This window comes from Sander vitreus, chromosome 9 (assembly GCF_031162955.1).
Source record: "Sander vitreus isolate 19-12246 chromosome 9, sanVit1, whole genome shotgun sequence".
NCBI classification, from domain to species: Eukaryota; Metazoa; Chordata; class Actinopteri; order Perciformes; family Percidae; genus Sander; species Sander vitreus.
The window spans coordinates 21,884,038-21,899,993 of NC_135863.1; positions in this window are offsets into that span (position 1 = coordinate 21,884,038).

Here is a 15,956-nt window from a genome sequence, read left to right on the forward strand (position 1 = left end):
TGATCAGGCTGTTACTTTTTCAAAAAGTCAAGTTCGAACAAATTCAATACGTAATTTGTTAAAATACAGTCAAACACAACTCGTATAGCTTGAGATATCCCCCCTATTGGTGTCATATAATTGCACTGGGTGTCTTGAGTAAGACCGGTTACACACTGGATGCGTTGCGCGAGCGTGTCAGCTGCGTGGCGTGTCCGTTTATATTTCGGCTCCCATGTTAACAGGTTAGAGCTTACACACTGCCTGCGTGACACGCGCGTCTCTAGCCGCGCCGAAAACGCGTGCCTGCTAGAAATAGAACCAACGCCTATTTTTCACGCAACACTCAAGCGTGTTGGAAGCGTTTCCAGGCAAAATAGAATAGAAAAAGATGTTTATATGTCGTTTAGACACGAATACATATTAATAAATGACATGTTGATGTTTGAAAGTATCTAGGTTTTGATATAAATGCAGATATAAATGTAATTAAAAAAAAAAAAAATCGATTTTCTAATATTGCACCTGTCAATACAGAACAAAATATTCTGTAGCCTATTTTGCCGTCAATAGTGCCGACGTTGTCTTTGCTGTAATCAAATCAGTATATATTTATGTTTAACATGGTATTTATCAATGGGAAACATACATGTGTCCAGACAAGGCTAGCAGCAGCAGCGCCGCGTCAGACACATTTCTGGTGTGTAAAGACAGAAAAATCCACGCAGCCGCCACGCAGCTGACACGCAACAGAAACGCCACGCTCACGTCACGCAGGCAGTGTGTAACCGGCCTAAGAAGTCATTTGTGCCAATATGTGTTGCCATCAGAAAATACTTACGCACACTGCATCTCAGATTCTTCGGTGTGATTATCTGATCAGTATGGCTTTGGTCGCTAGCGTCCTCATCCATTATTTATAAGCTAGTTAGCCGCACACGCTAACATTTGCCAGCTTAGTTTTTCAACATTCAGATAAATCTAAAGCTTGACAAAGAAAAGCCGTAATTCTAAATTCTCATCAACATAGACACATACATAAACAGTTTGTAAAGCCTGACTGAGGCATACAGAGCTTCCAGAATTCAAGGGATATAACAGAGGGTGACAACAGCCCCTCTCTCTCCTACACACAGATATGCATACACACACACACACACACACACACACACACACACACACACACACACACACACACACACACACAAAATACCTTTGCAGTGTCTCCTCATAAGTCTGTCTGAGCACACAGATCCAGTGTTCTGACCACAGAGAGCACCCCTAAAAGAAAAACGTGTCGGTCAAACGGTGTGGAAACAAAAACAGACCCTTGAAAGGGTGCTGTATAGGTTTTCACTGTGGTGCAAAAGAGGTCTGTAAGTAGCAACAGAAGACTAATACATCAGCCCTTTTCATGGAGGGCAAAGTATGGGTCGGATGTAATAGATAGGAATGGTAAACTGATATTTAGACATTCCCGTTAGAGATTGGAGTGCCAGATGTGGAATTTAGAACTAGTTCGGTCTGACAATGTCATATTGGGTCATTTTATCCACCATAGAGCTTTGTTGTAGTGACAGAGGTAGAATTGAAAAAGTCATCATTATTGGAAGGACAGGTTCCAGAGGAAAAGGGATGACAGGTAGCCTCTTAGATTCTTAGCTTCATCCTCTAAACCATAACTCTTCCAGCTTTCTCTGCTCTGGGGGGCTGAAGTGAACTTCACAAGATGTTTTTACATGGCTGCTTCGGATTTGGTGTGTGTGTATAAATGTAACACACGCAAATTATGTGGTTGTGTTAAACTTGAGGTCAAAAAAAATCCCCAACATATTAGATGCATTACATTCATTTCTTTAGTAGAGAAATTAATCAGGCCACACTCCTATACTGAAGGCGTCTTCTCTGTTGTTTGCAGTGTGGAGATTTTAAAAATGATATTTACGATTTGTGAGAGAAAGAAAAATCTAGCATTATCTGTTAGCAGGCATATGTGCAGTGCAGTGTGGAGGCCTTTCATTGGGGCCAAGCTTCCAATTCCCTTCTTTACTTTTACACAGGAAACCTTGAGAAGATTGGTCCCACCAGATGTAAAAGGACACTGGTATTTTGGGTATTTGGCAGCCAGTGGGGGAAGAATAGGCAGGTATTTGGAGGTCTTTGGACACATAGTGGACAGACAGGAGGTGGATAAAGAGGATGAGAGTGAGGACAGTGGAATGGCCTGCCTTAGGGTGGAAGAAGAGTCAGACAGTCTGTGTTTGTCATTAAAGGAGTTTTTCAATGTAGAAAACAGATGAACACTTCTTATCTGATGATTCCAGACAGCTGTGATCAGACAGGAGGGGGATCAGCGTATGAGTCTGTGTGGGTACATGCTTGCCATGTCCTTTTATGTTCTGTTTTTCTTCCCAAAGATCACTGCAAATGTGCTATATTTTTTCTTCTGTTGGACTGAAGGTCGGAGTTACAACAATAACACTCCCCACCACGTTCTTAAAACGGTCATTTAATTGCTGAGGTGCGATTAATTTTTCTGGCCAACTTCCAGAATATTTTTTATTCGGCTTCCGTGTGTGTGCCCCTTTTTTCTTTATGATTTAGTAGTTGAGTAGCATGACATCAGCAGTTCAGTCACTCTCTTAATAGCTGCTATTTTTCACTGTCACACTTGTGTTTACTGACCTAGTTCTGACTCCATATGGCTGGGTAAAACTGTTTGAAAAGAAACAAAGATCAACAGGAGGAAGCACGAGGAGATGGTGAAGTAGAACATTGAGTTCATGGAGATACAGATGATGGGATGGGATACCTGAGGTTTTGGGGATCTCTGTTCCATTAGGTATCTCATTCCCATTATTATCTAACTGAGAAGTCTGTTTGTGTTCGCTCACAGTATGTATTTAAAGAGGACATATTATGCTTTACCTTATTTACTGTCATATATATAATTTTACAATGTTGGATGTTCATGTTAAACATGTCCAAAGCTTCAAATAATGCGATAAACGTATGTAAAAGTAATTCCTATGAGCCAACCCTCAGATTTCAGACCGTTATGAACGCTTCACTTCAAACAGTTGTATCTACTTTCGGCTCAAGCTTCTGCCAGATTTCATTATATGGTCATCTGCTCCAGCCATGTTACTGCAGTGTTTACATTACATACACTGCTACAATACATGTAGCTACATGCTAACACAGGGACACCTGTAATCTTGGTTGCCGATATTGTTAATTTTTTTCCAATATCGGATCACGTGTTTGATTGTGTAGTTTTTGGTTTAGAAGATTTTATTGGTGAATTTTACCGGTAGAAAGCGCTGCTATAACGCATTCCATTACAGTCATTCCACTGCTATGTAGATGTAGATGTAGCTACATGCTAACATAGTTTTAGTTTAGAAGCCTTTATCTGTGATTCTTTACCTTATAACAGAGATGTTCACAAGTCATTTTTTGGAAGTCCAAGTCGAGTCTCAAGTCTTTGAGCTCGAGTCAGAAAGTCAAGTCTCAAGTCTCTGGCCATCTGATCTGTCCCTAACACTGTATTGTTAAATCTTATGAATTGAAAGCATGTCCTGTAGCTACCATCCAGACAGTACAGTATTAAAATCAGTTGTTGGATAACTTCTTCTACTTAACACATCCCTCTAGTCCCTCTGACCTGGTGAAATATTAACCTAAAGCTGTCACATCATATGGATACAACTATAAAGATACAATGTGCCTGTTCCCAGCATTACCACAACACTTTGCGATAGTTACCTGTGGTGATATATGCTAAATGTAACGTCTCTTTCACTCAAAAAAAGTCTAATGTCGAAGTGGAAATTAAGAGAATAGTGGCAGCGCCACGCAGTTACATAACAACATGCAGCTCAGTGTCAGTCCAAATTACGCACAATAAGCAGTTTGAACTCACTGATCTAATGCAATTTATTTATTTTCTAAGTGTAAGTACGCTCAGTGAAACTGAGTCCAGCGCGAGGGAGACCCGACTCAGAGGAGGAGAGGTTAGTGAGGCCAGCGTATCCACGGCAGGTGACAAAATAATGAAATAGTAAATAGGACTACAGTAACAGAAATAAGTGCAGAATTAAGACAGTCAGGACGGCCCAGTGTTTGGTGGATCTGGTACACCTTGTTCACTTAATAGCCTACAAATCATCCACGGGATCAATTACGCATCACATGAGTTTGCCCACCCGGCACAGCGTTTGTTCCTGGGGAGATGGATCCGTGCGTCCCGCCTCCTGTGCGCTATGGATGTCTGAGCCTCAGCAACTACTAACTATAAATATACAATGTGCCTGTTCCCAGCATTAGCACAAAACTTTGCGATGGTTAGCTTGTTACCTGTGACGATATATGCTAAATGTAACGTTTCACTTTCTTAGCGTGTGAGTGACTGACCTATCTGGGTGCGTTTTGAGATGCCTGATGAAGTTCGACGTTGTTGATCCGGCATAATTTATCTTGGTGCCACACACCTTGCATGTAGCTGTTAGCTTACTGCCTCTGTTTACCAAGTTATTGAAAGCAAAACTAATGACAAAAGGCACAACTCCAGGAGAACTTGGTGTCGCCATCGTCAATGTATTTTTATGTGTGAGTGTGCGCACATAAGGCATAACGCATGTGTTACGTTGCACATTATGGCAAAGGGCAGGGGACATGCAGCTCGTCATACGTTTCCCCAACGTATATGCGCCAATAAAAGAAAATAGAAATACATGAATACATTTAGATTTAAAAAGCTATAATTGCATGAAAACATGTTGTTGACGAGTCTCGAAGCTCGAGTCTGAAGTCTTTTGGGTCGAGTCCGAGTCAAGTCTGAAGTCAGCTGTTTGTGCGAGCAACTCGAGTCCGAGTCTCAGACTCAAGTCCCCATCTCTGCCTTATAAAGTGCTGCTATGTTCTGTTACAGTCAGTCCCCGGCTGCAATGACAGAGACGGCAAGAGCAAAGAGCAGAAGACCCAGAAACGCTGACCAATCAGAGGAGACTGGACTAGACTGGAGACGGGCTTAGAGAGACAGACAGAGGGTGAATACAAGTGCAGCAGCCAAGGGCATATTGAGAAAAATAAAGTGTTTTTTGAACATTAAATCATGTCAACATGTTTTGGTAGAAAGCAAAAATACAAGTATGGACCTGAATATGAGCATAATAGGCCCCCTTAAATACAGCATATATTTGTGCAAATATTATTTTGATGCAGGAAAACAGCGCTATGACAACTGGAAAGAATCTTTTTTTTTTTTTTTTTTTTTATTAAAGTTTTTTTGGGGGCATTTTTAGGCCTTTTATTTTCACAGGACAGATGAAGACATGGAAGGGGAGAGAGAGGGGGAATGACATGCAGCAAAGGGCCGCAGGTCGGAGTCAAACCCGCGGCCGCTGCTTTAAGGAGTCGTAAACCTCTATATATTTGCGCCTGCTCTACCAAGTCAGCTAACCCGGCCACGGAAAGAAAATGTTTTCACTTTGTACTTCTTTAGTTTCACATGCTTAAAGGATGAATACTAACCTGTTTTTTTTACAATGATTCATGGCTCAAGCGCCAGGCCTTCAGCAGCAGTCCCAATACGATATTCCTTCCAAGGTCTCTAAGTTTTCATATTGCAGGCCACATCTTGATCTGGGAAAAGAAATTGTGAAATAAAGCAAAATATTGCCGCTGTCAAATGCAATGGCAGTGATGTACGTATGTAAGCATCATAAACAATCATAAACATATCTTTCTAAGCTCCTTTTAGAAAATGTGAAGTGTTGCACACACAACTGCAACACTATATACCATTTAATATCAGAGGATCTTTGTGACCTGTGAAGGCTGCTGCACAATTCTCTTCTATTATGGAAAAAATAATGAGGTTAAAAATATTGACTGAAGTGAACTTCCTACCACTTCTGCAGAAGTATTTTAGCTGCACAAACAGTATAACCTGTGGAAAAGAAGAGTAAGCAGTCAGGATTGAGGAATGGTATTTGGAGCAAAAGAGACGGCTTGAATTCACCTCTTTAAAAAAATATTCATAACTGCAATTTCAAACAACTATGTGCCATTGTGCCATAAGTACGGATTCAGCGAACCAGTACAAGAATTCATTTTTAACGTGGAGGAAGTGGAAATTTCATATTATCCCCATTTGTTGAAGTCATTTCATTGTTTAGCTCATTTGTTCTTCTTTTCCATTCTTCAGCATGTGTCCCTCCCTAATCCTTCAGATATGTTGAACTAAAAAAGAATGAGTATGTATAAGGCCATGTAACAAGGTCGTGTTTAGTCTCCGAGTAGCTGCTGCAGTTATCTATCATTTCATCTGAAACCCTCGCAACAACAGAAACTAGTTCGTAGAACCCTGATATGGTGACCTCTTTTTAAAATTCTTTTTTAGTTTTAGTTTACAAGAAGTATATATTATCATATAATTAGAATTTATAATAATAATAATAATAATAATAATAATAATAAAAATCACCATACAATATAGAATATCATTAACCCCTTTTTCTGCCTGAGACCACAAACTGGTTCTGGTTGCTATCTGGGGCACGAAGCAAAATATAATGAAGCTACATGTATAGTCTGATGTGTGCGCACTGTATGTGTGTGAGGGGCACTAACATATAATTTGCCCCGGGACCCCCTTCTGCTAGCTTCAGATTTCTTTTGAGTGTTTTTGTGGTTGGGTTTACAGTGAAAGTATCTGTTCAAATAGTATTCCCTTTAGAATTGGACCCAATAGACAGAGTGAGTATTTGTCGGCATCAACGTCTTATCTGGTGCAACTTTCTTTCTCAGTGAGAGAAATGTCTTGAGATGCATGCTTGTGATCTTTGCAGTTGTTCTCATTTCAAGACCACACCAAGATGTGGGTGATAGGCACTTAGGAAGTGGACTAGATATGTGCATTTTGTAAATAGAACACGTCCTGCAGAAAGATATCAGTTGTGGATGCATTTTGTGATAGAAATGTAACACAGTAAAGGAAGTTAAAAGCTGGTTGAATATAGAGCTGCTGCTGTAGAGAAATGCAACAGTGCTTTAATAATACTATGACAGAATATTGATATTTTTTTTATGTAGGCCATGTCCACACTAATGTGGAAACATTTTAAAACATATTTAACATTCTGTTTTAGCCTTCCATGCACACTAAGCTTTTGTTTAACATCCCCCAGTTAAATTCATACAAACATTCAACATTCAAGATACCATTCTGGGGGGGAGAGATTCCATAAATGTTATATTGTTTTGTCCAGAAATCTTAATCCCTAAGGCAGATGGGATCACTTTTACACAAAAGTATTGTGTTCAAATGTATCCCCATGTGTGCAAACATTGCGTGAGTCTCCTAGACTGGGTAAACCCAGGCCGATCTAGACTGAGCTTGGTCTGGTGATAGCCAGACTGAGTCTCCCTGAAGATGTTACAAAAACAGCTAACATGCTGGGTTTCACTCCATGAGACCTTTGTTTCTGAATGTTCACTTTCCCAGATGGACGGGTCCCCCCTTACAAATCGATCCCTTCTCCATAGGTCCCTGGCTGGAGAGGCTCTTTGTCCGAGTGCTGTGATGTGGTTAGAAGCTGTTGGCCAATGCACATTTCATTGTTCCCTTTCATGGTCTATCAAATGCCCTTTTATAGAGCTGAGCTTTCTTTGCTTAAATCTTTACATTCAGTGTGACCAGCCTATCTAGAAGATTGATAGACATGTCTAGGTTTGTGTTGTTTTTTGTGATCATTTACATATCATCTGGCTATTACACCTTCCTCTCTGATGGAAACTGGGGAGCATGTTAGATCTATTGATGCTGGAATGTAATATGGGCTGAATTTAGTCTGATTGCTTCTGTTGATCTCTTGAGAGTTATATGTCTCACAAGCTTAAAGGGAAATATGTAGAATGGACTTTTCTAATGATCTGTCACCAATAAAACAAGGGACATGCACACATGAATTCAATTGTTGTTTACTTTGTGAGAAAGCCATTGGTCTCCATTATCCGGTCTCTGATCTATCTTGTTCCAGACTGTAATATTCTTTCATAAAATGCACTCTCTTTGTTTTTCGAGGGCCAGGGAGTAAAGTCAGTCAAGAGCGCTGTTGTGGGACACATGCAGATCAGTAAGGCTTGAAGTATGCATGAGACAAAAAGTAAGACTAGTTTGAGCCGGGGATGGAATCTACAGCAACAGTCGGTCAACAGACGGGAACAGGCTTAACATGTCTCCATGGGCCACTTTCAAATGCAATGTTCCAACAACAGTTTTTCTCTTTGTCATGAGGCCCTAGCTACCAATATTTTCAACACACCTGGAACCATGCATCATGTATTTCATGTCACCTCCTTTACTACCTGCTACCTGTTGTGTTTACTGTGTCAAATGTGTTCTCTGCAGGCAAAGACAGTTTTTTTTTAAATTAATCACGCTAAATTAGCAATTGGCCTCATAAAGTACTTTTCAAGGCACAATTAATTGCGGGTTGTTGGACTGGTGGAGCCAAAATGATTGTTTAAGTTGCTGGTCCGTGTGCCTCAGGGCTGAATATGAATAATATGTTGATTTGTAGGAGCTTGATGTATTTCAGAAGGTCTGGTGTGTGACGCCTGCAGACTGAGGGAGGGTCATGTGATTATAGGCCTGTGAGTAGAACACTGTGTTCTGTGTAGTGGAGAAACTGCTCATCGTAGTGTGATGTCTGTGTGTGTGCACACATTTTTATTATTTTTAACATTGTATGCAGGTTTTTGAGCTTGTCTCTCTTTCTTCAGTATCTGCATATTTAATTTTTGGCTTCATGGGTGAAATAGGTGTTTCTTTAATTGTTTTTCTGTGCTTGTTGTAGTTTATTCTCTATATATGTCAGTTAAGATCCATTAACCTTTATTGGCATGACATTTTGTTCAGAAAAATGTTGACAAAAATGTTGACAGCATGAGATACATGAAGTGAATGCAGGGAATACACACAAAAAAAGTAATAAAAAGCAGCACATGGAATTGGAGCAACTAGCAAATAAAGATAAAGTGAAATAAGGACAAAAATGTGTTTTTTGCCCTCTCGCTCACTCTCAATGATATTGCGGCTTATTGTAATCACCCAAAACCCCTGGACCAACCGGGCACCCCTTATTTCCTTTAGCCATGCTAATGCGTGGCTGTCTGTAGCTCCACCACTTAAGTGCAGACTTAAATACTGTATCTAAATAACTCTAAACAAGCTGTGAAATGTTAAACAGAAAATCCACAGAAGCAGAATCTGAATGACTTTGGTGATCCCCTGATTTTACCTCTGGAGCTACCAGGAGCTTGACTTTTCTGCTTTTGAGTGAAATATATCCGCAATTATTAGCTGGATTTCCACTAAATTTGATATCCATGGTTACCACAGAATGAATGCTAATACCAGTGATCACCTGACTTTTCATCTAGCATGACCAATTGGTCAAAGTTTAACTTTGTCCATTTCTTTTGTTTATGACCAAATACCTACAGAACTAATGACCCGTCAGCCTCGGTGGAACTTTCTGTTTACTGATAATTAGCAAAATGGCTATAAGTAGCAAGTTGTATGAAGTAAAGAAAGCAGAAAGAAAATGTATCATACATGCTTGCCAGATGTGGCCTAGATGATTACATTGTATAAACACTATGTATGTTTTCTGCATCTTACATTACACCCTTCCATTATACAGCTCTACAATGTATGCAGAGGCCTTACAACCTCAACACAAAAGTAAGTAAAGTATTATGTAGTATAGTTGTGTATAATGCCCATTTAGCCACATACCATGAACTGATTCTGGGCTTCCTGGAAACGACACAATGCATTACCAACATCATATATAACTGATCCTATTTCCTCCAATCGACACAATATATCAACACAATCCAACATAAACCCTATGGCGCACTGTAAAACCATCATCACAGAGGCGAGTCATTGACAACTACACGTCTGCATTTTTAGATGGTAAACTCCCGCCTCCTCCTCACCATTCAGACACTACGTCCTCTAACAGTCCTCCTGTTAAGCTGGGAACCTTGAAGAACAAGATGTATTGTGTCTGGATAAAATCAGGACTGAGGACATGAAGGAAGGAATGTTGCATAGTCTGATCTCTCCTGCAGACATGTATGCAGTGGAGGTAGAGAGGTGGGGGTCAGACATTACAGAGAGTGACTCAGCAGCTTGATGTCATGCTCTTGCTGTCTCATGGGTACAATTAAATGATGTCTTTCCTCGGCAATATGGTTGAAGAAAAACATTCCAAGGTTTAAGATGCTTGCAGGTTAAAAAAGGTGCACTTTACAAAGCGATGCTTTCAATCTTGCTCTCTGTCCCCTTCCATTGTCAGAATGTTACTTCACATTACATGTATGGAAAGTATGCTGTATAACATCACTTCAGATCACATTTATCCTGTCAGATTACATTTCTAGGAAAACAGAATGCTATATCCGCAATGTCAGCACTAACCTTTATTCATGAAAAATAACATTGTTAAGGAACATTAAGGATGTCAAAGTAAGTTTGTGGAGAGATGTATGTTGACACGTTGAGAAAGTAGACTGTGAAAATGTGGCCCGAGTAGATATCAGGAAGTGTCTGTGTAACATTTCACCACCATCAATCACAGTCCAATCTCAAGAGAAGCAAACAAAGCCATTAATCAACATTTCAAAGTCTATGTTCTTCATCTGTGTTTGAATTTTGATCCACACAATGAAAGAGGTTGGAAAGATAACCACAACACCTAAAGAATGACTGACCTTGAAGTAGCAAAAATCCCAATAATAAATCAGGCTACACAGATGTCACATAACTTGATTGTCAATTAGCAGCAAGAGGTCTGCTCGGCCTGTTTTCTGCAAGTTTCTGTAATTGAGACCAAAATTTGGTCTGATGAGTCACCTCACCATTCACCCTTTTTCCTTTGCTCAGGCAGCTTTATGTTTGGAAAAAGCCAAAGGATGCCTTCAGCCTGTGTTAACTGCTGCCAACAGTTTAATACAGTGACTCTGTAATGGTGTGAGCAGCCATCTTGTGTCATTAGATCTGATTATTGCTCTGCATGGTCATATAATAGCTAAAGAATGAGACTATTTTACAGGTTAAGTTGGTGCAAACACTATTCCCAACTACGATTGTGTTTTCCAAGATCCTGATGTGCCCATAAACACTGCTAAACAAATCAAAGAGTAGTCTCTTGAACACTATTAAGAACAAGATCCTTCCATGTCCTCCCCAGAAACCAGACATTGAACCTTTATATGAGCTCGGGAGCAGAGTGTGGAGTTGCCTCCGTCCCATTTCTCACCGAACTGGAGGATTTCCTTCTTGACAAATGATCCCACCGCACTTATTTCAGGATTTATGTGGCAACTCTCAAAAGAAAGTTTAGGCTATTCTCGTATTATTTGGTGTTTTTATTGTATTGTCCACCCCCTGGACTTAAGACTTGGCATGGACTGAGGTTGACCCTAATCAGGGTTCTCTCTTCTTAGGATCTGATATTATTTTTGAGGGGGGCGGGAGTCCTGCTGCAAAACAGGAGGCCCAGTCCTATAGGTTAAAAAACAAAGGTGACCAAGCCTTTTCAGTGGCTGCTCCTAACTTCTGGAATAGTCTACCTATTCATGTAAGAACAGCTCGGACCATTGAAACGTTCAAGTCCTTGCTTAAGACCCATTACTATGCACTGGCTTTCAATTCAAGTTGAGCTTTGATATCTTGACCTTTTTTACTGTTGGTTATTTTGTATTGTATATTGTGTATTGTTTGTGTATATTATCTCCTTGATTATTTTAGCTTGTTAAGCACTTTGGTCAACTATCCATCCATCCATCCATCTTTGTCCGCTTATCCGGTATCGGGTCGCGGGGGCAGCAGCTCCAGCAGGGGACCCCAAACTTCCCTTTCTCGAGCCACATTAACCAGCTCTGACTGGGTGATTCCGAGGCGTTCCCAGGCCAGGTTGGAGATATAATCCCTCCACCAAGTCCTGGATCTTCCCCGGGGCCTCCTCCCAGCTGGACGTGCCTGGAACACCTCCCTAGGGAGGCGCCCAGGGGGCATCCTTACCAGATGCCCAAACCACCTCAACTGGCTCCTTTCGACGCAAAGGAGCAGCGGCTCTACTCCGAGCTCCTCGCGGATAACTGAGCTTCTCACCCTATCTCTAAGGGAGACGCCAGCTACCCTCCTGAGGAAACCCATTTTGGCCGCTTGTACCCTGGATCTTGTTCTTTCGGTCATGACCCAGCCTTCATGATATCATCATAGGTGAGGGTAGGAACAAAAACTGAACGGTAGATCGAGAGCTTTGCCTTCTGGCTCAGCTCTCTTTTCGTCACAACGGTGCGATAAATTGAATGTAATACCCCACCCGCTGCGCCGATTCTCCGACCAATCTCCCGCTCCATTGTCCCCTCACTCGCGAACAAGACCCCAAGGTACTTGAACTCCTTCACTTGGGGTAAGGACTCATTCCCTACCTGGAGAAGGCACTCCATCGGTTTCCTGCTGAGAACCATGGCCTCCGATTTAGAGGTGCTGATCCTCACCCCAGCCGCTTCACACTCGGTTGCGAACCGATCCAGTGAGTGCTGAAGGTCACAGGCCGATGATGCCATCAGGACCACATCATCTGCAAAAAGCAGCAATGAGATCCCCAGCCCACCGAACTGCAACCCCTCTCCACCCCGACTACGCCTCGATATCCTGTCCATAAATACTACAAACAGGATTGGTGACAAAGCGCAGCCCTGGCGGAGGCCAACTCTCACCTGACACTTTGGTCAACTATGGATGTTTTAAAACGTGCTATATAAATAAAGTTGAACTGAACTGAACTGAACTATTGTCAACCTAAGCACTGGAACTTTTCAAACTTTGGTTAAAGAGACGCTTACTTTCTTGATAAGGCTTAAATGTGAAGATTGACACCACTCTCATGTCAGTATGGTAAATATGAATCCACCAGCAGTCAGTTATCGTGTATGCATAAAGAGCTCAAACGTTTATTATTAAAGAGCCCTTAAGTACTTATCGTTTTCACAGTGGGACCGCGCAGAGCTTTGGGGCTTATTGGGAATGCAGGTCTGTGAGGGCAGACATTGGGACTGGGCCCAGCAGTCAGTTGTGGGTTCAGTTTCCTGTCCACTTAACATCAAAGTTGAGTCTGGATTTGCATTTGAAGTGACATTACGACATTATGGCTATTCAAGTTCAACAGTTACAGAGGACATCAAGTACCAAGCAAACAATAGTGTTATCCTTGTATGAGCTCCTTGTGGGAGTTTTAAATCACGCTTTCCTCATATCGCTACATGAAACGAGAACCACTTGAATGACAAGATCTATTGGAACAAAGAGCAAAGCAAGCAGGTAGTGGTGTTTTGAGCTTGGCTGAAGTATTTGCTTAGCTAATAAAAACCACACTGGCTGGAGATTTTGTCTTCCCTCCATCCTTGGCAGATGAGTTAGGAGACATTTGAGGGTGGTTGCTGGGTTGTGGACAAGACAAGGCTAATGATAGATGAGTTTTGGTCTCAACTCTTAGTCTTATATCATCCAAGCCAGACTTTCTCTACTTTCTCTACACCGAATTTGCCTTATACAGATAGTGACACTGTCCAGTGGTACTGCAACAAGAAGTCAAAGAAATTTATGGACAGTGCTATCCTCATTTTGGCCTGTCTCTCACTGTCTGAATCTTTGTTTACTAATCTCATCCAGCCTACTGATTCATTTTTTCTCCAATACATCATTTTGATGGATGTAATTACTTATTTTTTTCTCTCTAAAAACTAAAATCATTTGGAGTTCATTTAATTTGAATAACAGCGTGTACCTGGCAGTTTTCTCACCTTCCAGCATGCCAAGCAGCAGAGCTGTTGGTAATGTCTGTCAGTTTGCCAGTGCCACCTCAAACGTGCAGACTGCCCACTTCACTGTACAGCTTTTTGGCTGAAATCCCTTAGGGACCATTTCCCCACCTCAGGACCCCACCCTATAATTAGTAATACTTGGCTGCATTATTGAAAATAAACATCTTTGGTGATTTTCCAAACTCTGCTGTATGAGTGGGGCTGCATGATTCAAGCCTACTGTACCTGTGCTAATCAGCACACCCAAATATTACCAGCTGTGTTTTATTGCTGCTGGTTATTTGGGTTTTATTCCGGGTATTTTCACAGAAATGGTATAATTGGGAAATCTCTGCAAAAGAAAAACACACAAAGATTTTTACAGTACTATTATATGACATGCTCATACTATGTAGATGTTAATCAAAACTGTTGGCATTAGTGGTGGACTCAGCAGGCTGTCTGAGGGGCAGGGGCAAAAATAATAAAAAGGGCACCAGCTGCATGCGACGCCCAGCATGCAAAATGTTTTTTGCCTATATGGCTCTGCATTGCGTTTTCTAGACTGTGCAGGGCACTTCATGTTTTCTCTACCAAAGGGGAATAGTTTTTTCAAACATTGGGGCATACAGTATGTAGCTTCAGCATTCACACTTAATACTATTAAGTCTCTATCTACAATCTATATCTACATAAGGTTTTAAAGGTCCCAGGTGGAGATGTATGTAGATTGAGTTATAATGATGAAAACCTGTCAATCTGCTTAGGCTGTTAGCCTAGAGCACAACATGTTGGAGAATTCAGTCACTTAGCTCAGGTTTCTTTACACTGGCTCTCCTTATTCTTCAGTGATTTTACTTCACATTTACTCTCGATGAGATCCAACTTCTGACAAGACACAGTACACATTCTTTCTGACTGCCCATGACACGTTTTCACAGCTCTCCTTTGCGCTAACGCTGCAGCCTTACATGAGACGGTTTCTCAAAGTCAGGAATCAGAACAAGTGGCTTCTGTTATGCATCACTCCAGTCTAGACAGTAACTCACATTCTGGGCTAAACTGCCTGCAGGATTGTTACTGGCACAATAAAGTGATGGAGACAAAGTGAATCAAAGTTGAGGAAATACAGATCATCATTTATGTGTTTTTGTTTTTTGCAATTTGCCAATTGGACAAATTTGTAGGTGGCAAAACTATCAAATTCAATACTACTGGAAAGGTCAGTTGTATACACTGGTGGTAATTATGAGTCATTAATCTTCTTTGATCTTAGACAGATGGCTAAATATAAAAGTTCTCTTTAAGGTTTGAAACAGGATATCCTGTTTTAAGACATCTTTCTAAGGCTACGTTTTATCTGTTATATCAATTATTTATTTGATAAGGTACTGCTGACTGATATGGATTTTTTTGGCAGCGAGTGACAACATCACACAGTTGACCTGCAAGCTCAACAACTTAAACACTGGCAGAGACACAGAGCTCACAAACTATTAGTTATAATGTTAAGAACCTGCACTGTGGAAAACTCAACCTCAAGAAATCAGCCAAATCCCTGTCTGGAGCACCATAGGCTACACATGGAGTCTGCCATGAAAGAACAATAGCAGGCTTTATAACTGATAATCAAGACATGGTTTTCAACTATTTGCACAGTACATAAAAAGTAATGTTCCACATTTACCACACTATTTGGGAACAAGTCCAATACTCTATTAAAGTGTTCTCAATAAACTCAAAAGGGCAAACAAGAAAGCCTAGATAATTGGTATAGTTGCAGAGTTGCATTGTTTGAACATGAAACAGTGTCACTGACTGACCCTACTCAAAGAACAGGAAAGGTTTTTCTGGGTCTATTCATAATGAAGCATGCATTTATGATGGACAGCAGTCCCCACATTAAGCTCTGAAATGATGAAAGGCCCGTTTTTATCAAGCTTGTTCGGGCTGCCACGATGGTTTTTAGAGCAGCTGTAGCCTATGTGAAACTGATAAGCCAATAGCATAATACATATGTGGGTTTGTGAGGAATATCTGTGCTGCTTAGTCATTGTTAATTTGCATATATAGCTTACACGCTCAAG